Source organism: Ambystoma mexicanum, chromosome 3p, assembly GCF_040938575.1.
Source record: "Ambystoma mexicanum isolate Mex_15411 chromosome 3p, UKY_AmexF1_1, whole genome shotgun sequence".
In the NCBI taxonomy this organism is placed as follows: Eukaryota; Metazoa; Chordata; class Amphibia; order Caudata; family Ambystomatidae; genus Ambystoma; species Ambystoma mexicanum.
Genome location: NC_090925.1, coordinates 40,094,949 through 40,120,761, shown reverse-complemented (window position 1 = coordinate 40,120,761; position 25,813 = coordinate 40,094,949). Strand labels below are relative to the sequence as shown.

Sequence of the window (25,813 nt, the reverse complement as noted above, 5' to 3'; positions counted from 1 at the left end):
GTATTTGCTCTACAGTTGCCTCCACTAAGAACCTTTTCAATAACTAAAGAGGAGTATTTTATAAAAAAAGTTTTAATTACATGCAGGGAACCCCCAAAGCTAGCACTTGGGTGCTGTCGGATGCCGTTCATGCAATTTAACCCTTTTGTAAGCAGAGTGCACAAGTAAACAGGAAAACCAGGTGAAATATCCATTACTCCTTGCTTTTATACTCCTTTTTGCAGAAAAAAGTGAATGTTTTTATTTATTCAGTGAGCATTTATAAAGCGCACTGCACAACACAAAGTGTTTCTAGGCGCCTGCTACTGACACCTTTCAGGCAGCGTTTGGAATGGATTGCTATGGGATCGCCTGCATTTGGCAGATGGTAAATGATGGATGATTCCATGGACCCCTGGATGGAAATCTAATGAATGTTCAAAATTAAGGGCACTTTGAAGACGTTGTAGGAAAATGAATCCTGTTTTGTGCTCCTTCTCCACCTTCAAAAGGAAGGAGCATGTCCCTGAGGGGTAAAGTGTGCCTGGCTTTCATGCCTTGGCTTCCCACACTCGCCCTTGAAAAACGACCCCCAAAACATCCTTTAATTGATGAAGGGGTTGTGTTTCCTTCTGCTCTTGGGTGATGATTGTGTGTGGATAGCATTGTGGCCAGGAGAGGAAGATACTGTGGCACGGGTTAGGTCTGGATATAGGCAATTTCCCGGCTGGAGTATAGCCTCACTTATAAGAGGTTGGGTGGTTGAGACCCAACAGAAGAAGCCCAGAGGATACTCGTGATGACCTCCTGCATAGCAGCATCATCATCCCTAACCGTGGGCCGCTGACCATCTCCCAAGGACCGGCAACTTGAACAATCTCTGGTCCTGGATTCCATGTACATGGGCTCCTTCATGATTGCCACCGAGTGCTGTGGATTCACCGATCACGTGCAGACATGTAGGTGCTTGTCTATACAGGCCGTGTTATGATGCCATGTAGCAAGGCATGCAAGCTGAGATCAGTCATAGTGACCTCAATCAAGAGGAGGGGAAACGGAAACCGTATCCCGGGCTGTGGCCCGGGCTCAGCAGGCATTCTGGCTATTGTGGCGACCAGGGTCCGCATCTACTCCCAGTGTGAAGGGAACATGTGCACTCTACCCAACAGAGTAACGAGCTGTTCCACTAATGTACACCAGGATGGGGCCCTTATTTTTGTTGCCCTAGGAAAGTGATAGTTTGCACCTGACCCCTTACATTTGGGCTTCATTTGCTGATTGTATGGACCAAAGAGGATACGGTTTATAGTGAACTTCTAATGGGCCGCCGAGGGCTACATTGCCTTAGGACAAACCCCTTGTGAGTAGCACTTCTTCTCAATAGCGAATGTTGGACATTAAGTTGACCTTCGATACTGCGGTTAGTGATCACAACCCTGCACTATGGATACTGTCCAGTGCCACTCTCCTGATTTCAATATTTCATGTATGAGTCCATGGAGAGACACCTTGGGATATTCAGTTTGGTCACTGCGTCCTGTCTACCTATGTGTCTAAGGACTTACCATCCGCCGAGACATTGGCCAAGGCCAAGGCCAGCAGCGAGGAGAAGAGCAGGATCTTCATGTCGATGGAGGATGCGGCGCAGTCTCAGTAGCTGCCACTACGAGCAGGAGCAACTCAACTCCGTCCACTGAGGACTAGGAGTCGACCTTCCGCTACTTATAGGTCTCCGACGGCGGTTTACGGATAACCTAAAAGGATGAGGACCACCCACATTAATTATGGGATAATTACAGCTCTGCCAATCTAACCTGCACACAGTGACTACCCCATTGTTCACTCGGTGTGTGCGTAACCTTTACAGCTGTTGCAGTAGTCGAAGGTTGTGCAATGTGAGATAGCAACACAAAGATCAAGCATTACACCTAATAACATATACCGCTATGCAGGTAGTGCATGTGTGAGCCCTTGCCTCCTGGCCAGTATCCGGTGTCCTGCTACGGACATCTGATATAGACTTTATTCACACTATCAACTGGAGTTTGGAGTCCGTTTCTAATTTTTGCTGACTTGCCTTCTTCCAGTGGACAATTAATTTTGGATGCCAATTGTAAGCAGAAATGTGAGGGCAAAGTCATGAGACTCAAATCAAACAAAATGCTGTTCATTGCCTTTTCATTCGCCAAAGAAATTACATCAAACAATGATTTTAAAACCATTAAATAAAGGACCTCTTATGAAATGGTGGAATAGGCACCTGTACAGGAAGGTGGACATTTGATAATGCAGTAGGTTCAGCTGAGGACAGTGATCCCGCCTGGGTGTTCAAAATGGCAAACTCTCTTACCAGATCCTCTAGAACGGGTACCTGGGCCCTTCCAAACAATGCCACCACTGTCTGCACCGCCATGGCTAAGATGGGGGTATGCATGCTGCCAAGGGATGGCTGGTATACATGCCAGCTCCTTATTGCTGGTACCTGTGATCTACCAACCAAGGACACCACGCTATGAACATGCCAAGGCTATACCAATCAAGGGCACCACGCTATGAACATGCCAATGCTAAGCTGGGGATGTATGTTACCAGGGGATGGCTGGTATACATGCCAGCTCTTTATTGCTGGTACATGTGCTCCACCAACCAAGGCCACCACACTATGAACACGCCAAGGCTAAGCTGGGGATCTATGTTACCAACGGATGTCTGGCGCACATACCAGCTACTCTATTGCTGGTACTTATGATGCACCAGGCCAGGCCACCACACCACGAACATGCCACGGCTAAGCAGGGATGTGCGGTGTGGAGGGAGGGCTGCCACATATCTGCAGGAGCAGCCGAAGGGTTACATCTTTTTGAGATGGAATCTGGAAGTGGGGTTTCCTGCAGTCGGCATTCAGTGAGCCTCGTGAAAAGGAATAGGTTTTCAAAAGACCACAACTACCTGCCTTTGCAGGGCAACAACTGTTAGCTTCAGTGAGCACACTGACCAATCACCACAGATCTACCAACCCACCCTGCTTACATATCCGGGTGCAAAAGAACCCCGCCCTCGACCCCTCACTCCATCAGTTTGGACAGCAAAGGCGTGTGTTAGAATTTAACTCCCATTGTATCCATCTGCTATCCACATAATCACACAGCTGTCTCTGTTCAAACTGGCCTTTTTGAAACTAAAGAATGGGCTGGAGTTTGGGGTTGCCAGAATCCTAAAGTGTTCAATTTCAAAGGACATGTTACCCGGGACTCAAGGGGTTAACGCTCGTGAGCCCCCTCCGTTGGAAAGGCGGAGTTTGACTGGGCAAGGGGGTTATGGGGCACGTGCGCTGCGAATGCCAGTTCCTGTTTGGTTGTGAAAGAATAAAGAAGTTCCTCCTATCTCTCCGTGTGTGCGTCTTTCATTTGGGCCTAGATCCCTAGGCAACATTTGGCGACGAGGGTCTCTCCCGCGCACCGGAGTCCTCCTCCTACGGCAGTCCGCCTGTGGTGGCCGATCCAGCGAGCCTCCTCCTCCTGCTCCACCTCCGCGCGAATCCGCCTTGCCGGACCTCCTCCGTCGAACCTCCGCGGAAGCGACCCCGCCCGCGCACGCGCGGGCCTTCTCTCCCAGGCGCCATGAGCACCTCCAACCCTGGGTCCAACCCGGGGTCCAGCCAGGGCTCGCCTCAACTGCCGCGGGTGGCGAAGTCGATTCAACTACGACTGCCCCCGCCGTTCACTATGACTCCTCAGGCCACCAAAGGCCCCAGATGGACCGACTGGATGGACGATTTTCGACACTTCGTGAGAGGTTCCGGCGATGGGGACTCCCCCAATATGAGAGACATTTTCCTTAACCTGGTAGGGGGAGAGATCAAAACGGTCGTCAAGGCCATTCCGCCCGCAGACCAGGACACTTTTCCCAAGCTGATCGGCGCTTTGGACAAACTGCTTATCATCGAAGTCAATCGGGACTATGAAAGATACCTGTTCAATCAATGCACCCAACTCCCGCAAGAGACCGTCGACGAATTCATCACACGTCTACGGGTGAAAGGGGCGAACTGCCAATTTGATGCGTTCTCGTTAGAGGAAGCTATCCGGCTGAGGGTGATCGAGGGATGCCTCTCCCCCGCACTCAAGAAACAGCTCCTCAAGAAACCGCTCACCATGCCCGAGGTCAGTGAACTCGCCCGCATCCACGAGAGGGTGGATGCGCAGGCCTCAGCCATGGGCCACTCCAACAACGCGAAAGTGGACTCAGGGGAATTCGTGGCCGCCATACTGCCCCCCCGTCAAGGCGACAGGGGCCCTCAGCCATATAGACCACCGATTGCCCCGTCGATGTCAACCCCGCGTCTGCAAAGACAGTGCTACCGCTGCGGGATGTCCTTCCCCCACTCAGGGTCCTGCCCAGCCCTGTCCCAGCGATGTACCAACTGCGGGAGAGAAGGACACTTTCACTCCATCTGCAGGGAGGGCGTACCATTTCCACCGATGCGGCCCCAGGCGGCCCCCAGAATGCCGTTCCGCCCGCAACCCCTGCAATACAGCCAGCCGAGACCATATCAACAGGGCCTCGGCCAGAGGCGTTACGTTCGTGCGATGGACGAATACCTAGCGGCAGGATATGCCCCTCCGTATGACCAGGCCGAACAGCCCAGACATTTCACAGACGAATACGACAACCCGCCTGCAGAATACAGGCCGGAAACCCTCTGCCAAGACGACCAGGCGGCGGCCTACTACGCGCCGCAGGACCACTACGACCAGGATGAGTTCGTGAACCTCATCCTCGACAACAAAGAGGCCAGGGAGGCCCCGCAGATCCCGCTCAAGATGGCGAATTGCCAATTTCAATTTATGATCGACTCTGGGGCCACAGTGAACATCATGGGCGAACAAGACTACGTCAGGATACCATGCCCGCCACAACTCAGTCCGTCTCGCTCCAGAATCTTCCAGTGGGGTGCCGCCACCCCGCTCCAAACGGTGGGTCAATTCACCCAGTGCCTTCTCCTGAATGGGCGGCAAGTCGATGCGACCATTCACGTGATACGGTCCCTCGCCAAGAGCCGATGCCTCCTTAGCTACCACACGGCGTCGCACCTCGGACTGATCGAAATTCACGTGAATGCGGGAGACGTGATCACTGCCGCAGCGGCCAAACCCGGCCAGGGGAACACGGTAGATGCGATTGCCTATCATCAAACTCAATCGCTCGTCTCACAAGAAGACATCGCGGAGGCCTTTCCCAAGCTCTGCGTGGGGCTAGGAAAACTACGGGGACCCCCCATCCGGCTCCACATTGACCCCAACGTGCGTCCAGTGCCGCAACATCCCAGAAGGGTCGGATTCCACCTTCAGGAGACAGTTTCGGAGGCGCTCCAGCAACTGCTCCGCGACAACATTATTGAACCGGCGACGGGGCCGACGCCGTGGGTGTCCCCCCTTGTGGTGGTACCCAAGGAAGGGGGTAAGATCCGCTTGTGTGTGGACATGCGGGTGGCCAACACGGCGATTCAACGGGAGCGACACCCAGGACACACCTTTAAAAACATTTCATCCTGCACTGGTAGGAGGAGTGAAGTCCTTGTGTGCAGAGGCATGTCACAGAATGTGTTTGAAGGCTTGGTGAGCTAACACTTCCATATGTATACATAACACATGCCCTAAGAAAATAGACCCACGTGATTTGTATATTTTTTAATATATCCTTTTCCTTATTGGGGTCTCCAGTGATCCGGGATTTTATTTAAATCTCTTTTCAGAAGTTAGGTGGTGGTGGCAGGGATGAAGGCCATGCTAGGAGGAATGCTGGGGTGGGGGCGGGGCATCAGTGATGGCTCTCCCTTCCAGTGATTGGCTGCTGGCTCTCCTCCAGGTTCCACATGTGTGAGCTGCTGCCTCCTGGCCAATTGGTCTGCAGTGATGTCAGAGTGAAGTGGTCACAGCTCAGAAGGAGGCCCACGCTAGCTATGGCGATCTGGTCCTAGGGCCTCCACTCAGAATTGGTCACTTGGGTTGGTTCGGGGGAAATAATGCGCCTGTGTGGCTAGGTGTTCACTGTTCCTTCTTTTATAAAAAAGTACATGTTCACCCTTAGTGGTTTTGCTGGCACTAGTGGGTGACCCAACCCCTCATCTCTCTTCTAACCACCGCCCGTAACAGTTAAAAAGATAAAGGATGTGAAGTGGGTGCATGAAGATGGGGTACTGGAAGATGGGGCACTGGACAACGGGGTACTAGAAGATGGGGTGCTGGAAGCATCCCACCCCTTTCTCTTTCGTTGTCTACCACTTGTCATTGTGCTTTGTTGTTGGGTTTGGAGGAGACCATCATCTTAATTAGTCCCACGTGTGGTTTGGTTTTGCTCTTGACCCAGGAAACAATCTACAAAGTGTTTCCTCTCTCTCTATAGCGCACTACAGAAACCCATCCAGAGGCAAGAGACATGGATAACACTGGTTGGGTGTGTGCTGTCCTCTGGGTCTGTTCCTCTGATTTCAGAGGGTGTCTTTCTGCTTCTTTTGGCATTGGAAGGCTTTGATATGGGGTTACAGTACTGTGTGTTGTGTTCTTCCAATTTGTGAGGGTCAGTTATATTAACATGTTGTATGTTGGTTTCGCCTAGTGGCATGACTTTAGCAGCAATGATTTTGTTGATGCCCACAAAGGAGCGCGGTACCTACAAAGCCGCCTCTGCCATCATGCACCTGGATGGTTTTCAATGAACTCTGCAGCCAAAAGCAGCATTTGCACTGCCTAAGGAACAACATGCAACTGTTAAAGGACATGGGCGTGTTTAATGACTGACTGGATACTTGTTGCCATGCTTATGGACGGTCATTTGCCTATTATGTGTTATTGGCATTTTATCCACACAGATCTATTGTATAGTGCACTACCTTTCTGCAGCTGGTACAGAAATCTCACAACTGTCCCACCTCCTCTCTTGGCATCACTGCCCTTCCCGGCCAAGTAAATGATTTGATTTCTGCAAGCCCCACCATGTCCCACTGAACCATCCCGCACCCCCCACAAGACTGCCGTTGCGTCTGTAGTGCGGAGGAAACTTTCTGATTCATGGTCTCATGGCCTTAGTTGCCCCATTCTGGTCAATGACCGCTGATGCAAACTTAAGACACGTACCTTCGGCGCATACACACATTTTACTTAGCCTTGCAGTCACAGAGAAAACATCAATTGTTTATGTATTCAAATCTATGCATATGGCCTGTGAGGAGCCAGTAGAATATCAGCCTGTTGTTCTGTTGCCAGAACTGAGATTCGGACCCCAACACATGCTGTAAAGATGTTATTAGCCCTTTTGCACACCCTAAGCTGTGATATGTCAGGATGTTGGCAAAGGTTAATAAACAAGGTGTCAGGGTGATAGCGTCTCCAAGTGAAAGTGTGATTGTGAGGGGAGAGGCATGTCTCCCCTTAATGGGTCAGCATATTAGGGTCTTGCACCAGAGCGGGGGCGTCAAGAAAATGTTCAGTGCCACTCTGTTCTGGAAAACAAATCAAGCAATCTAGGCCAGGTGTCGCCATTGCTTCCAGACTGGTGGGTGTCTTCTGATCATCCAATCCTTGACTTATGTGGGATGTTCTAACCCACTAGTCTATGCCCTGCAAGATTACTGTGCGCTGCTTTCATCAGAAACATCAGAATGGCTGCCGAAAAAGCCTTATGTTTGCTAGAAATCTGTGTTACGCTCACCTGGCTCCCACAAGGGCGTCGATCTGAAATGGACAGCTGCGGTCTCCACCAATGTGATGCATAGTGCCGAGATGACGGACTGGACTGGCCCACCTAGCTTCGTTTGCTTGGCCCGTAGGAATATTCTTCTGCAAATGGAGAAAGGGAATTAACCACCCATGGATTTGAGCTTTAACCCCCCCCCACTCCCGCTGCTCTCCCCACTGATCACCTTTGATGTCCCCTCTTATTGTCTCACCTGATGGTTTGGAAATATGAGCTCTCCATCCTGCACGGATGCGTAGATTACCAGTTGTTTCACTGGCTGAAGGAATTAGTGAGTTCCAGAACAATATTGATTCTGAGATTTCCGGCAAGACGCCGTAAGTATGTAGTTCGTAAGAGTTCAAATGTCTGACTTTCACTCTTCTCCGATTCCTTGCAGGTTGCAGCTTGACCCTAGCGAAGAGTTCCTTGTGGCAACCGGTAATATTCAGGTAAGGATTTGTATTATCCCACACAGTTTTTTAAAATAATGCCAGTATGTAACCTGTTGTTTCTCCCTTATTCAGGCGCTGAGAGAAACTTTGAGGTCTCGATGAATAATTCCCTGGAGGTAAAATCAGGAATGTACATTGTGGAGAGGAGGTTTCCCCTTGTTTGTCCCTTTGTTTCACCTTGCTGTCCTTTTGTTTCCCCTTAGGGGCTGGGGTTCGGCGAGGATGCAGTGGAAGCTGCGCCGACCCGTGAAGAGGAATAGTACCCCCGGTGGTAAAATCAGGTAAGTCTATGGGGGGTAATTAATATTGCCTTTGTTTATTCCCTCGGCTCACCTTGCTGTTCTTGTCTTCCTCTTAGGTGCCGGAGTGCGGCGGGAACATGCAGCAGGATACGGTGGAATATGAAGATGCTGCGAAGGCCGGTGAGTTTAGCACGGCGCTGCAGCAGGCGAGGCGGCGCGCATAAAATAACTTCTTTCTTCCAGCTCGAAGGCGCGGTGGATCGGGAATTCAGATAAGGATCAAAGGAATTTCTCTTGTTCTAACCTTTTCTCCTTCTTTCTCCCTTTTTCTAGGAGCTCCGGACTCGAGGCGGGCGTGGCAGAAGGCTGGATGCAGACTTGCAGGCACGGTGAGCGTTACGCTGCTGGATGCAGAATAACGCGAAGCGTGTGCTGCTCTTCGGCGTGGTCTAAATAGCCCCCAAAGTAGTCCCAGGTAAGTATTCCTCCCCAGCCCCACCCGATTAAAAAATAGTCCCTAGGTAAAGTAGTCCCTTCCAAGCCTCCTTTGGCTTGGAGCTCTTGCAGCATGGTCTGCATCAGGTAAGTTTGCAGCATGGTCTGCATCAGGTAAATTCTACTCTATGAGCCTGGCGCCATAGGCACCAGGACTGACTCTCCATATGAGCCTGTCGCCATAGATGCTAGTACTGCACCCAAATAGCCCCTAGCAGGGGTTGTTGGGTTTGCTTAGGATAACTTGATGCCTGCTTCCGGTGTTGCTGGACTTGGTCTGGGTCCCCGGGGTAGGCATCATGACAATCTGAGAAGTGTGCAGGGAAACCTGAAAAATATGCCGCCAATCCATTTTGCCTATGTCAGTGATAACACAGGAGACCACTGCCAAAACCTATCATTGGGCTAACCACAGAGTAAAATGAAACTACTTGAAAAAGCAGTGCTGCATTGCAAGGGGAACCCAGAACTGCTTGAAAATCCGTTTTTCCTTGGCTGCTAAATATGCAAAATAATCATTCTCAAGCAGCAGAGAAGATCCAACATCCTTGTTGGGTGTTAAACATCATTTTATTTAAAGAATCCACTTAAGCCCAATGTCAGCAGAAGCACATTTTATCAGAAGAAAATCCACATTCAAAGGTGCTTGCTTGGAAAGATATGTAGGAAATGGGCGCAGTACCGCTGCTCGCCTGTGTCAGAGGCTGGCATTTACTTAACCTGTCATTTAAACTTGTACATTAAAATCAAAGTATGGAAAAGAAGAGACTTCCTATCAAAAGCAATATAGGTTGTACAATTCAATCTCTATGTTTTAGAAAGGCTGGAATTAAGAGATTTATGGCTATATTTGTAAAAATGTCATTTGTATTTTAGAAAAAGACCATTTTAAACAGGGTTTTAAAAAAATGAGCTAAAGCCAGCCACACTGGACTTCAAAAACATTCCACAACTTCTCCCAAACAAAGGAATCTTCCCCCCTGCTCTCTGCTGAGGAACTGGCAGGGAGGTGTTAATGGAGGTGGGAGGAGGACTTTGTCCTGTTGCTCTGACAGGAAACAAAAGACTCCCTCGAATGAAAGGAAATGCAAATTTGGGCGTCACCAGAAACCAGCTGCTGGCAGGAAGAGGCTCAGGTTGCTCTTGGCTTAGCCGAAACCTTGGAGGTGGGGCTAGACTGAATTGTGTATCTGGAACTGAAGAAAATATAGTTTTGAGAAAAAGACTCATAGAAAACTGTGACAAACTTGTAAAAATCTGGAATGTATAGGGTGTTAAAATGAAAACGTTGCCCACAAGTAGAAACTACTCTTGAATTTGTGTGATGTTCAGAGACTGAACCACGAAAGTGTTGATATTGTAGCAATTGTGATAATGCTAGGAATATGGAAATGTACAGGATTGTGCCCAGGTGTTATGCGCATGTATGTGGAAAAATGTGTACAGATCTGACACTGGGTAACCAACCAAAAGCGTGAAAAACTGTCAACCGAAACTCTTAAGAAGATGGGACTTGGACAGATACGTGCCTTATTTAATTTGGGATGTAAATATGTATTATTAGCAAGTTGGTGATATTGTAAATATGCTTTATATGAAAAATAGATTTTCTGTGTAAAAACAAAGGGCAGGTTTTTTCCCTGGACCATAAACACAGCGTCATCGTGACACATCATGACACTCTGGTTGCTTCTCAAATCAGGAGAGGGAAAAAAAACTTCCAAGCGGCACTACAAATTCAACAGCCGGGCTGTGCTGTTTTTCTGCTTCTTGCCAAGAACTCTTGCTAGAACCCAGAGATCCAAACCAGTAGAGCAGAGCTGTAACCCAGAACCAACCCGTCAGATCCAGTCCAAGAGGCTCTGCAGAGAACAGAGTGCCTTGCTAAGAGCAGAACTAATCGCCTGAATCCTGTCCGGTGGCGAGAAGATCCCAGTCCAAAACCCTTGACCAGATCTTGATGGGCCTATTCCAAAACCATAGTTGTGAGTATTTAGCATAGAATTGTCCATAGCCAATCTCTTATCCCTAAGTCATCCCATCCAACCCATTCTATCATATCCAGAACTGCATTGTAGAATCTCTTTTGTCTGTCCTGAATCCTTCTCTCATCCATATAGTCCTGTGATAATTGTAGTGATAATCATCTTTGCGCTAATATATAGTTGCTGAAGAAAGGGAAGTGTCGCAGCGGGCAACGATCAGACAGAGGCGCCTCTGGACTGGTGGTTGTACCGTTGGTATCTCGCATCTTCATAGCCCATTAGTGTAAAGCCAATCCTTGTTTGTAATCTTCAAAAGCGCATCTTTCATTTGAAATTTTGACTCTTTTTGAGAAAAATCGACCTTTACTAAAACCTTCATAACTTCTGAACGCGCGCGGAAAAGTTTGCCGCGATTCTGCATTTGGCTCAATTTCATCCCATGTAAAACAGCTATTCTTGCATTCATCCTCTGAATTCAGTTTCCTATCTGCTAGGTATTCAACCATCATTGCTAGTGTCTACCTGGAAATTTAAGTGTCAAATTGAAGCTAACATCCTCAGCTTTCAGACGAACCCAGAACCGCATTCCAACTCCTTATAGCTTTGCCGCAATCACACTTAACGCGCATGGAAAAGTTTGCCACGATTCTGCATTTGGCTCAATTTCATCCCATGTAAAACAGCTATTTCTTTGCATTCAACCTCTGAATTCAGTTTTCTATCTGCTAGTTATCCCACCATCGTTGCTAGTGTCTACCTGGAACAATCCAAAGCGGCTCCCACTAGTTTTGAATCCACTTTAGAGAATTAAAGTCATTTTTCAGTGTTTTTCCCATTCATTACAAGCCACATTCAAAAGCAATTGACCTGTTTAAAATCATTCCTATTTTTCTCTAAGCTTGCTGGGGGAATTGGGATTGAAACTGCATTTGTAGAGTGTGTATTCCTGAAACCTGTTTCCTCACCTTCCATCTCTATATTGCATATTAGGGAGGGATTGAGTAGTATCAGGGGGAAGAGTGATTACATCGCATTTGATTCAGTTCATGTCAAGTTTTATTTCTGTGCTGCATTAATTTCCTATCCTTGCATTTCATTGAACCCACCCAAAGTTTTATTCTATGCTACATTATTCTTCTCGTCCATACTCCTATTGATTAAAGAGATTGTTGATTATTGTAATATCACCCAACGCTGATCATTGTATAAATATTAATAGTGTGAGATTTAGATATTGTTCATAGTCATAAAAGTGTGATATATATATTGTTCAATTCATAAAATAAATCTTTTAACTTTGCAAAACAACCTACCGGGAGGGGATTCAAAGAGAGGGGCGTTATATAACAGTACATCATTCAGAAATAAAACAACTTTAGACATAAAAATATATAATTAAGGGTTCCAGCTGGGCATCTCACGCCAGGCATTGAATTAGGTGGAGTGCTGGGTTGAAACCACTTACACTTAGGGTGTACATTTTCTCCAGCTGTTGACCCACTGCTCTCAGGTCACCAGATAAATTCAGTGTGCCCACCCTATTTGCCTCCTTGGGGTTTTCCTTGTAGCACCCCCACTGCAGGCTGGCAATGGATTTCTGCGTGGCTGGACCCAAGGTTGGCACATCTGGATGGATCTAGTGCACTCTGGTGTGGAGTGGTATAGAAGTGGGCCTTCTCTCACCTTTGTGCACTGCTCATGCTGGGGTTTTTCCTGTGTCCATTTCCCACCCTGACTACAGCATGCCTGTTGGTCCTGACCCACAGCATAGTCATGCCATCTAGTTCCTCCACCAGCCTCTGAACAAAATGATCCTCCAGAACAGCCCTGTCCTCACTACATATTGCTGTGGTCTCTCTTCTCGACCTTACTTAAGATGGTCCACTCTACCCTCCTCTATAGCTCTTCATTACCTTCTTCCCTCTTGTGATGGTATCCCTTTTCATCCACCTGCCACAAGGCATACATTCGTTTTCAAAATTTGGCTAGCAGGGTTTGCTGATTAAAATGTTTTTGATTAGCAAACCGACCCATTTGATTAGCAATTTTGTAATAATATTGTTAATGTCACAGACGTTATTTGTACACAAGACATGAAATGAGCAACAATGCAGCTATTTTGCATACCGCAGAAATAAGACATTAGTGAGAGGAGTAAGGCTTTGCAAATTCTTTAAACTTCATCTAGGCCTGCAGGCCAGTTGACTTTTTACCTATTCAACCTAAAAGAAATGCACTCGACCCATAGCAACGGAGGAAAACACATTTAAAATGTGATTTCTGTAAAATTGTGCATGTCACTACAAATCCACTTTATGTTTGGCACACTGTACTGCCACCCAGAGGCCAGCCATGCACAGTGAAACTTTTATTTGACATTTACAACAAAGTAAATGTTAAATACACGTTTCAAACAACTCTTGTAAATGCTACTCACCCATCATAATAATCTACTTGACCAGTGCTCCAGATAAGATTTTAAAGTGGGAACATTTTACTCCTTATATTTTGAAGTTGGGAGTAAAATGATTTTTTAGGGAGTAAAAATCTAAGTCTACTTCCCAATGGGAGCATTTTATAACCGAGTAAAAATGTTTTAACTGGAAAATTGATTTTTCTTTTTTTGTAAAAATGACTTTGCTCCTAGTTATTCATACACATTGAAAGATACATGTTTACTTCTTCTAATCAGGCAGTAATAGTGCCTTGCTGTGGCACTATGTGCAGTACTGGTCCAAACAACTCCATGGAGCTGTGTGAGTAAAAGCAGTGGCACGAGGTCCTAAGTGTCTGTTTCTTATTTTTCCTGGTGTATTTTTACTCCCTATTTTAATTTTTGGGAGTATATGCCTATTTCTAGGGCATAACAGTGATGATACACCCCTTGTCTATAGGGACGTACTCGACTATGCAAGTGCGCGAAAAGGCTTTGCGAGCTATAGATGAGTGTGTGTAAAATGTAAAAGGTTGGCAACATGAATGGACATATATGTGATAAAAAGGCTCTGAAAACAGTTTGACCAGATGTCTCCTGTGGGTGGTAATATATAATACAGTCATGATCACAAAGCAAAGCGAGCTCTGGAGGCTACCTAGTGTTTGGTATTGCAGTAGATCGGTATATTTACAGGCTGGATGGAACTATTGAAGACTACTTTGTGTAAGCATCTAGTTTGCTTTGTGTATTGATTATGTAAGAGGAAAGAAATAGACCATGCAGAGTGGATTGTGTAGCAGGCAGACAACTGGGCAAACTAGGTGGAATATTGTAGTTTGTGGTCATCCCAATTTCAGGGTACCTGGTATAAAGCAACAGGGTGATAATATAGAATGTCAAGGAGTTTGGGTACGCTCATGGGTTGAGCACCAGTTGCAAGATGTATGCAACCTGCAGGTTACAGAACTAGGTTTGCCATAAAAAGCATTTGATCATGAGTTCACTCGTCAATATGCTGCGTCTTCCCCAACAAAATGAAATATAGTTGACACTACGAGATTTAGATACACAAACCTAAACTTTAAGCATGGAGATGATGCAGTGTCTTACAGTATCAATGCGGTAATTATGCATTATGTAACAACTTACATTTTAGGAATGGAATTGCATGGCTGTCTTTTTTTAAAAAAACATAACATTGACACATACCGGTCTTTGCCAGACAGCATATAGAAAGCTTAATGAAAATATCATCCCGATTACTTCTGGTTTGCAATTATTTGAAAAAGAAAAAGAAATTCTTGCCTAGCACTCCCACACATGCCTTTGGCACTTAAGAATGGAGGAGATGATTATTGCTACACTTTCTCTCTATTAGCAATTAAAGTGAACAGAGAAAAGAGGGTGAAGATAGCACAGAGGGCAAGAGAGCAATGCAGGGCGAGCTGTGCTTTTATTGAAGAGGACAACTAAAATAGCTAACTTTGCTGCACAAGTGTCCATTTGATTAGCAGGGCGGACTTCTGAGTAGTGTTTGTTTAGGACTAGTGCACTGTGGGAACTACCACACAAGTGTGCCCAACTTCCCACTGTCAATCGAAATTAAATTTACAGTGTGTGCCCAACTTCCCACAGAGATTTGTGTAAAACACGTTCTATTGTGCTTGTGAAAGTAAAGTTACGTGACTTGTCATCACATCAAAATTAAACCAAGCATTTCTCTATTTGTTCGTTTAAGGTACTACTTCCGGGCTGAAATCCCACCCCTTGCTTGGGTAACGCCTCTTCCTGGGTAATTAAATCCCTACCTGCCAGCGCACCGCCAAGTACGACACAAGTACTGTTTGCTGTTTGCGGTGCGCTGCAGGTGGTAGGTCCCCCTATATTTTTTTTCACTCAATTTAATTTATGAGGAACTGTCTTATGGTGTGGGCACTTACAACCTAGACTTATTTTACGTACCTACAGAAGTTTCATGGGAACAGCCTTGGAGTAAAGGGGACTAGTGAGTTCACTGTACTAACTGTGGGTGTGTACGAGACCCGAGAGTAGCCACCAACTTAGTTTGAATAACACCTGGCTGCTATTAGTACGATCGGTTTCCTTGAATATATGAAAAGAGTCTAGAGTTAAGTAAATACATGCAATCGTACTGTTAAACAATCGAAAAACACAATCCTCAGTAGTATTGTATGGACAACATGCAATCACAGCTCCGAAGTGGTTTTATGGAGACTATACCAATTTCAAGAAAATGAAATATTGATGCCACAATGGTTAAATTAGATCAAATGTACGGGACCGCCAAGGATCAGCCTAATAACCATGCAAATACTTCAAAGGGTCTTCCAAATGCTTTAGAAAAGCACTCCATAGCTTCAAACACAAGGAGAAGCTTCTTAGGTGTCCCTGATCCTGAGATTAATCACGACCTAGGCACCATTGAAGATGTCAACACAGGTCCACCATCTGACATCTCGATATTAGCACCGGCAGTATTAATGGAATTAGAAAAACGTATAATTCTATCGGATGGACCATCAACGCCAGTCACAGTGCGTCCTATTGGCAAACACAAAGTCCATACTAATTGTGAGGCGCCATCTACATTACCAGCACAAACTCTTGCACCCTACACCGAATTACAAAATTCACTCAGTAAACATCAAACAGTTCACTCATATAATGAAGATTCTGCCCAAACTAAAGAGGGGGTTGTATGCTCACCACCTGAACCTCAACACTTTATCCAACCAAACGTGAATAATGATGAGAATAATTCGAACTTTCACTCAAAACCTAACTCCGAAGTTGAGGATCTATTAATTTTTGAATCATCATACCCTGTTATGACAAGAATACTGAATTTGCTTGACAAAGGGCATGAATATACTCATTATGAACTCCGTGATTTAAAAACAGCATTACTTGACATTTCCTCAAAACTTAATAAACTTGAGGGGTATATTTTTGCTGATAACTACAAAAAGCAAAAAGGTTGTCATTCTCCGAATATCCCCATCACGATTATGCACTCGATAGCATCACAAACAGAGAGTCAACAAATTGAGATTCAGGTGACACCTAAAAAAAAAGGTTAGTGGTCCAATCTATGAATTTTCCACGACGTTTGCGCAGACAGTTAACATGCAAAGAAACATGGAATCTACGCAAAAATATACGCACGCTCAGCAATGACAAATGGTAGCTGACCATGCCGAGAAAATTGACCAAATACTATTCTTCAATCATGTAAATGGTTTGGAAACTTCAATAAAAGATTCAAACCAAGAGGCCTTATCAACGCCGGATAGCCCATCTGAATTGATTAAAATGATAAATGAAGAAAAGTTGAGGAAAGTAGTAGTATTGGACCCCCCACAAAAGGAGTCATCCTCCGACCATGGAGGACAGAAACAATTTGTATCTCGTAAACAAAAAAGATTGCACACACGTGCAATGAATAGACTTAATTTACGTAATGCAAAATTACTGGAAATACAGGAAAAAAATCAAAAACAAAAAAAACTATTCAAAAACAACCTTTCAAAACTGACCCAAGAGTCAAGACAGTGGTAACACCAACTGACTCAACAGCAAACACCTTGCCTCAGCAGTTAAACTCTGATTTGGGGATTAACGTTGAGGAGCTTACTCTTGAAAGTCGTTTAGCCCTACAGCTGCAATCGAACATGGCTGGGGCGAAGGAAAAAAAATATGTCTCACAGATAGAAAAATCCATCACGGATAAACAAAAAGAATTTTCTGCGTCACTATCCTCTACCCAACAATCCTTGCTATCAGTTTTTTTACAAACCAATTCCAAACAAAAAAACTACTGAATGATTGACCTTGGACCAGGACCTCTAAATGCGTCAATGAAATCTCAAGAGGCAATCCACTTAAATCATTCAAGTATACTATCAGAAGGCAATATTAATACTCAGGACATCTATGAACAACGACACAACCCTCCACAAAAAGTCCCCCAAGCCCACTCGGTGAAGAAGGAGATTTTAATGAACATGGGGGAAGATGTTCTCCCTTCAAATGAAAAAAAAACAGTTGATGCAAGGAGAGGGGGCCAAGCACAACTTGGAATATGAACCAACTGCTAAAAAAGCATATAAAAGGGCTGATTCTCTGGATCAATCCATGCTTGATCTTCCTACATCGAGTATTTTGGGTTGGATTAGTTCAACAGAAATAAACGGAGACCAAGATCTAAACAGATCATTTATGCTGCAGACCTTTAAAAGATTCCAGCCCTAAGAACTCTGGTATCCAGTGACATTACTTGGCTCACATTACCCTCAGTAAAAAATTACAGGATGGTCTTTGATTTGCAATCTCTAATCATTGCAGAATTAATCTGGAATCATAGAAGGGAACTAAAAACGTTAGGATTATCTATCACCCAACTCCAGACGATAGAAGAAGCAAAAATCTTTAATGAAACGCTACCACCTATTGTAATGTGCATAAACAATCAATCAAACTTACCTTCCAGTCCGCATGTGTCGGAAACTGCAGTATTGACACAGTTGGTTGCAATTTCTGCCGTTTCCAAAGACTGGTCTTGGTTATCAGCTCTAATAGTGGCACACAAGGACTTAGCAAAACATGAACAATCGTAGTAGCAAAGAGCTCCTACAAGTAATGTCTTGGAACTCATGCGGAGTACAAAATTTGAAAAGGTGGGCAGCGAAATATGCCCCTCAGGAAATTGTGGATATAGTTTTATGTCAAGAAACAATGGCTGTTAAGCAAATCCAAATTAGCGGCTTTGTTGCGTATTCCACCCTTGCGACACGAATGTCGAAAGGTAGACCTTCAGGTGGAATTACCATCTTGATAAACACAGCGCTTGTTTACTCATTGATAATGACTCGGTCCACGCATACTTATATGGCGATTCTAATAGAACTAGGAACGGCCAAGACAAATAGCATTCTAATACTGTAATTGTACTATAATCCTCTAAAAACAGCAATAACAATCCTGTTTACTGATCTTGATGCGTTGCTTGATGAGATTCTCACCAAGTGGCCCAATGTAAAAATTATCCTAGGAGGTGATTTTAACTCCAATTGCCTCCAAGATTTTGGTACTGTAATAAAAACCTCACCTCAAAACCAATTATTGCTGAACAGGAAAAGAGGTTTACTCTTTTTGCAATTCTTTGAGCGTTGGAATATTGCTTTACTTCCATTTACTACATCTGAGAATCTTTACACATGGTCGCGTAACAACAGAAAATCATGTATCGATTATATTGCGGTATCAGTGGAGTTATCATCAAGTTGCACAGGAGTAGAAACCGCGATGATCGAACTAAGTGACCAATGCATCCTATACACATAAATGCAAGTAACTATTCATAAACTGATTCAAGATCCACTAAGTATATTTATCATGGAAGATCGTCCAGGTGCGTCAATTAGATGGAACTTGAAAACTTGCAGAACATTTAACGCAAATATTAAAATGCTGGCACTAAAATGCATAAAACTCAGTAATAACACCAGCAAAGGGGCGACAAAAATACTACAAATTTCGACCATCATTTCAATAGCACTTATATACCTGGTTTGGCTTAAATCAAATGAACCAGTACAGACTTTAGCTGTGGATTTATTGGCTGTGAGAATCAATATGCTAAAAAAACAAGAAAATTGGGAGATTGGGCATATATCCAAAATCAGTTTATCTGATGCTGAATATCAAACTATAAAAAGGAAAATCATGAACAAGTATCATAATAACATAAAAAACTATAAAATGTATCTTCATCAATCAACAAATCAAAAAATGATAGCATCACTGTGCACTAACGACAGGCGATCTACCTGGGCTATGATAATCTGCAGATAATCAAGAATTAACAATCAATCCTCTAATATTAGCACAGAAACATGGACGCTATTTTACAAGAATAAATTTGCTTTACCTGATCGATATCGGGATTTACCATCTAAATTCACGGACCACTCAGTAGAGCATTTTAAGGGTTGGTCAATAGATGATATTGTATGGGCCTTAGGTAAGTTAAACAACCCAAGAGCCCCTGGACCGGGCTGTATTCCGCCGTGTGTACTTAAGGAAAATATGCAACTTTGGGCACCAGTGCTTAAAACACAATTTGATGAAGTTATTAGCGCATCTTGTGTCCCGTGCTCATGGCTGCAGTCTGTCATTGTGCCCATACACAAGAAAGGTCTTAGGACCAATCCTACCAATTTTTGGCCCATTGCACTAATTGATGCAAGCGCAAAGACTTTTGCTATTCTTCTACTTCAGTGTTTAAAACAGTCTATAAACCAGCTTGCTATCTTATCACCCTTCCAGATTGGCTTCCGTGCTCGAATGGGAACTGCGTTGAATGCAACTGTCTTAGCACATTTAATAGCGCATTCAAAAACTCCAAATTCGGGTGCTCTTTATATGGCATCTGTCGATTTATCCACAGCATTCGATTGCGTAATTAGGAATTTACTGTGGGAAAAACTTGATGCAAAAGGGATACCACAATGCTGGCCAAACTGCATCAAGGCACTTCATACTTGGTCCATCTTAACAGTATGGGATCAACAACTACTCTTAGTCCAACAGAGGTGGGGGTTAAACAGGGCTGCAACTTGGCGGCTACCCTGTTTAACCTCTACCTCGCAAACATTGAACAAATATGGAAAAACGAGATCTCGTACCCTGCAAGGTTGGGACACCTTCGCATTCAATGGATCGCATTTGCGGACGATGTCCTAATATTTGATCGTACACCATATGGGCTTCAAAATAAGCTTGTAATATTCTCAGAATACCTGTTTAAACACAACTTAACATGCAATGTTGAGAAATCCAGCATATTTATCTTGAAAAACATGAAAAATAACATCACAATGAAATGGTCTATAAACTCCATCCCTATGCCCATAAACCTAAACATGAGATATTTGGGATATGATGTCATAGATTCGTGTTCAAGAAAAAACTGGTTACTAAATTTAAATGCGAAAGAATCTGTCTTGGTGACTCAGATGCGGATAATATTTATGAAATATTCCAAATTTTAGATGACACCACTCTTTCAATTTTACTTGCTGGAAGTGGAAGCCATCTTACTATATGGGCTTGACCTATGTTTGTGCAATATTGATGCAATTTTGGACCAAACCCAAGGATACCTATGGAAATCTACATTGAGACTACCAAACTCCTTACCAAATTGCATTTTACGTCAGGAGCTGGGTATATCAGCTTTGTCAGCTAGGTTTCACTGGCGACAATTGACAAATTATGGAAAGATGTTATTTCCACCTGCGCAATCGCTATACGAGGAATTCTTAATAATGATTAAGAATCAAATGCCTGCGTCGATGGTCACCGTTTCCAATCTTATGATCGACAAACTCAACGAATGTGGCCTCAAACCTATAGACCTTGAATCTCGTGCTGGTCATGTGAAGAAGCGATTATATGAACATGACTGGTTAATTACTGTAAACGATATGCATTCAAAAAAACAATACATTCAAGCAAGCATTAATGAATCATATTCCGTGGTGTAGATTTTGTGATGGTAATTGCTGTATAGAAAATCTAAAACATCTAACCATGTATTGTAGCAAATTTGAAGCCTTGAGATATGCTCCTATTGGTCCTAATGTGTTGGGCATGACTCTAGAATCCAGAGAATGGTGATGGAGCAAATTTTTGTGGGGTTACTCATTTAAAATGATTGTTTTATTGTGTAGATTTCTTGAGAAAATGGTTGTTGAATTGGAGAAGAAAGAATCACACTCCACATCAAACAATCAGGCTTCAAAATTGATAGAATGAAAAACTGTATATGGTTTTCAAGTATATTTTAATTGTTGTAAATTGGATTCTGAATGTAATTATTTAGTATGTTACGCAAAATGATTTATGAACTATGATGAAGAATTTTTTGTAACTGTTGTAAAAACGTTTGTTAATCAAACAAATAAACAACTTTTAAATAAAAATAATAATTTAAAAAACCTACAGAATTGCACAGCAAATTGTTATGTGACACTGCTTATTTTATGCCTTGTGCCATTAACACTCCTCCCCTGCGGTTATCTCTCCTTCTCTTTTTAATCCTCTCCTGTGTCCCAGCCTTCTCATTTCGCTTCCCTACACCAAACGTCTTGAACTTGACTCTCCTCCTACATAATATTGGTCTCATCCGCCTTCCAGATGGTAGTCCCCATTTTATTCTCCACAGTGAAACTCTTCTGTCTTTACTCATTCAACATTCTTCTCTCTCTCTCTCTCTCTCTCTCTCTCTCTCTCTCTCTCTCTCTCTCTCTCTCTCTATCTCTCTATTTCTCTCTCCCTCTCTGAGTCTCAAGTCAGGACCTCCTTCCTGCTCCACAACTCTTACTTTGCATTTAACAAGTCGAACTCCTTTTCTAAGTCATCTTCCCCTCCTCTCTGGTCCATGCATTTGCTTCCTTTCCATGCACCAGTCTCTCCCCCTTCCTGGCTTGCACTGTTACACTCTGCTGGAGCAGAGTCTCCAGGCCATGGCTCATCCAGGGTCTGCTGTTCTATGCCTGGCAACTCTTTCAAAGCTTGCCACTGACTAGGTGGGCTGGCTACCTTTTATAGGTTGACCTCACCTTCACATGCTAGGAGCTTTAGGCTATTGTGTGCACTGCTGTTGCGTGGGCTGAGCTGATCTGTGGTTGGCCCATGTGTTCAGGGCTATGTGGTCTGTAGGGGTGCTGGCCTGAGGTTAAATCAGAGTTAGCCAACACTTTGAATTTTATACTGGCCTTAGATATTTAGGTGATGTCTTTTCTCCTCCCCAAGAGCTCTGTTTCCCTTTCCTGCTTCCCTTTGAGTGTGTCTGTCTGCCTAGTATATGAATTTAGGGCCATAACGTCCTTTGGCAAGGATTTAGAACGGGCTCTTTCTCCTAGCATGTGTATGGTGTATATAAATTGCAATCCTGATTCCCCCGGAGTGGGAGAACAATGTCTGTTTATTTTAACATTTGCATGAGGATCTTACATTTGTTTTTCCTTTTTTATTATGCGACTGATATGTTACAATGTTTGAGCAGGAATCCAGGGAACTCTGTGGGTCCTGCAAACTATAACAGATGTTATATCTGACATCATTACTAGAGGACAACATGTTTCCAATCTGTAAATGAAGGGTTTAGAATGTATAGACTTTGTTTCCTTAAAGTAAAAGGAGTCATTTCTTCATTGCAGTTTGGGTCTGGATGGGGGAATCTTCAGACTGCCTCCACCCTATTGGGGCGCCTTGCCCTGGCTACTCTTGACTTGACAGGCAAGGCCCTTCATCACATGCTCGATGTGTGATTAGGTACTCAAGCTACAGTGCACCATTGCAGGGCCAGAATCCCACTACCTCCCTAAGAACAGCTGCACGCGCATCCGTCTCGCGCCTAGAAACACTTGGTACAGGCGCGTTATAAATGCCATATTGTGGGGACATCACATGATCGCGGGAGCGTGTTCTCGCGAGATCTCGCGAGACGGGATCTCGCAAGCCCACGCTCCGCGGGAAAACGTTCCCGCTTCAGAGTTGGCGCTCGGCCAGCTGAAGCGGTCACACAGGAGCGCTGCTCCTGATTACAGGATAAGAGGCAGTGAGTGACAGAACTCACACCACAGCTTCTAGGGCGTAACACCACAGCCACAGGAGGCTTCATGGGGGCCCTAGAAGTCTACAGCGTGCCACCGGTGAGCACAACCTTTCCACAGTGAATCAACTGGGAAAGCACAGGACTTGATCGCAATGAACTGTAAGTAAGCGCCCAGAATCACCAGGCCACCTTAGAGCCTTTCTCCCTGTTGTCAGTCAATAAAGACTGTTAGAAACCCTACAGCGTCCTGTCATCTATTTAGGCCACAACACATATCATATCATATTAAAGAAGGAATGACATACTCTGGTATACGATCACATATCCATCCCTGCCCCATTCCATTCAACAAACACTGGGAGGTCCTTCTGAACATAGGACAACTATCATGCAACAGATGTCTCATTAAAGTACCTCAGATCAAAACTCTGTGATCCCATGATGGATTAGAGCAGTGATGCTCGTGGGCTTATTATGAACGAGCTTCAATCCTCACTTGAGGGGTGCAGATATCCTTTTAATGGGAGTTATGCCCAAGGTGCAAAGTCTAACATGAAGAAGACTGTCTCCATTATCCCTTCAAAGATGATTGTCAGGCTGGGCCTTGCATGGACTGTGATGGGGTGGATCAACTGTGTTTACTAAGCGTGTGCCCTCTCTTCGGAAATGCCATTTTGTTCAACTGTTCTCGAGTGAGGAATCTCTTGTCAGTGAATTACATATCTTCGAAGACCTTGAATATCTCAACCCACAGTTTTTACAGTGCACAACGCCGGGATACAAATACTACACTAAAGTAAAGTTTTTCAAGTGGTGTTGTCTGGTGTTTGGACCTGCTGCTGCTACTACCACTTTAACCCTGCCTGGAGGTGGGGCTTGAATCCTGAGGGCTGCTGGAATCCTACCCATAAAACCACTAACCACCGCAAAAGTGGTCTGCAAGTGGTTTTGTCTGGTGTTTGCTGGTGGGTGTGGTGGCTGTGTATTTTGTGGGATATTTGTGAGAGGAGCTGCACGACAGGATGAAAAGGGTGGAGGAAAATGCTGGAAGAAGCCTTTCAGAAATACAGGATACCACGGGATCTTGAACGAGGCTTCAGGTGAGGGAAAGGGGAATCTATTGTCCTTCAAAAACATCCCCTTACGCCCCTTTAAAATCAGTGTTCCCATCTTTAAAACAAACGCGCCTTCCTTTTAACGTGTGTGACCTCAATTCTATACCAGATGAACAGATCCCACTCTCAAAATCAAATGGGTAGCAAATGGGGAAAGAAAATGCTGTACCAAAAGCTAGTAACTGGCCGGTAAATAACATACAGCATTCTGACTCAATGACAACTGGAAAGAAAGTTATCTCCCTTGTGAGTGCCCCGGATCTCATCTGGGTAGAGATACCAGCACACACATTGTTGAAAAAAAACTTTTGGGGACAGAAAATAAAGGAATTAAACAGCGCTGCTTACCATCAATGGACACAAAGCAACCGGTTCATGCGCCCACCGTGGATGGAGCTGGAACCCTTGTGTGCGAGTTGAGCGTGGCACCGGTTGAACCATGCTCGGCGTCAGAGGAGATTCGAGCGGGGGAAGAAAGTAAGGCAGCCAGGGCAGTCCACCCCCCGGAGTATGATCTGTGGAATCTCGCGGCCAGGGAGGTGGTGGGGGAGGCTTTCCTCGGGTGAAGTCCTAACGGAGAGCCCAGGCCGCGTGGCGCCCTTGCCTGATTGCGTGTTGCCGCAGAGCAGTGGAGAGAGACACCCTCCTGGAGGTGGCCAAAAACGGCAAGGATGGTGAGAGGTCCTTGGTACTCCCCGGGAGCAAGGATGACCCGAGTCTGTTGGTGGCTGACGTCATGTGGGATGAAAGCGTAGGGGCGCTGATGAGGCTCGCAGAGAGACACTTGTACTTTCGGCTTGCAGGCTCGGGGAGTCTAAGCCCACCCTGCGGTCCCTTCTGCTCCTCCCCCTCTGTGCCATCCTCTCCCTCCTCCTCCTGCACCTCCGGCCTCATGCCTACAAAGACACGGCTGGGTGAGGAGGCACAGCTGTTGCTTGCAGGCTGTTTGAAGGATCGGAGTTTGCAAGGGGGTGGGGCAGGAGGGGCTGCGGGCAAAAGTTAAAAATATTGGAAAAAGGGGGAAATGTGGGGCAAAGAAAGGGGAAAATCCGCCCAGTGGAAATCCCCCTTTTTCAACCAAGGAGGGAGGGGCACAATTCCCCAGAAATAAGGGAAAAACAGGGGGGAAAAATATACAACAATCGCTATTTCCACCAAGTGAAGAACTTGACAAAACCATGTTAATGGGAAACTGGGAAGACTTGGAGGAGTGGGATGTGTTTGATAACGCCCCCCAAGAGGGCCATGTGTAGGAGCATAAAAGGGATGCAAATACCTTGAACAAAGGGAAGTCAGTTAATGATCCATTGAATGAGCCAAGAATTATGATCGGTACTCCTGAGGTCAATCCGCCCGAGGAACCAGGTGAAAAAAATATGAGTAACTCAATTTTGGCGGAAAAACGAATTAAAGACATCTCAGCCTTGACAGGCAAAATCGTGAGAGAAAAATGAAAAAGCCTGTTCTTTATTAAGGATAAGATAGCGGCACTGGATATGGATGAGATCCTGCTGCCCGAAGAAAGCGAGAGGACACCACGACTAGTGCAGTCAGTAAATGATGATGGTGTTCCCCTCTCTGAACTGGCAGACAGAGAGGACGGTGCTCCGGCGCAAAAATCTTCCCCCTCAAAATCGGAGGAAAATTCAAACATCGATAAAATGAAACACTTGTTCCATGTACAAAACACAATGATGGCAGCCCTAACGATAGCTGTTGCAACATTTC

The 25,813-nt window shown here is 44.9% G+C and overlaps 1 long non-coding RNA gene across 1 annotated transcript in view; it reads right to left on the bottom strand.

Annotated features, from left to right (window-relative positions):
* LOC138580113 (uncharacterized) overlaps positions 1–24,945 on the bottom strand; it is a 33,128-nt gene extending 8,183 nt beyond the window's left edge. Inside the window, exon 1 of the long non-coding RNA XR_011304176.1 lies at positions 24,434–24,945. This is a non-coding gene — a long non-coding RNA (uncharacterized lncRNA). The remainder of the gene's footprint in view (positions 1–24,433) is intronic.
* Between the last annotated feature and the right edge of the window lie 868 nt (positions 24,946–25,813).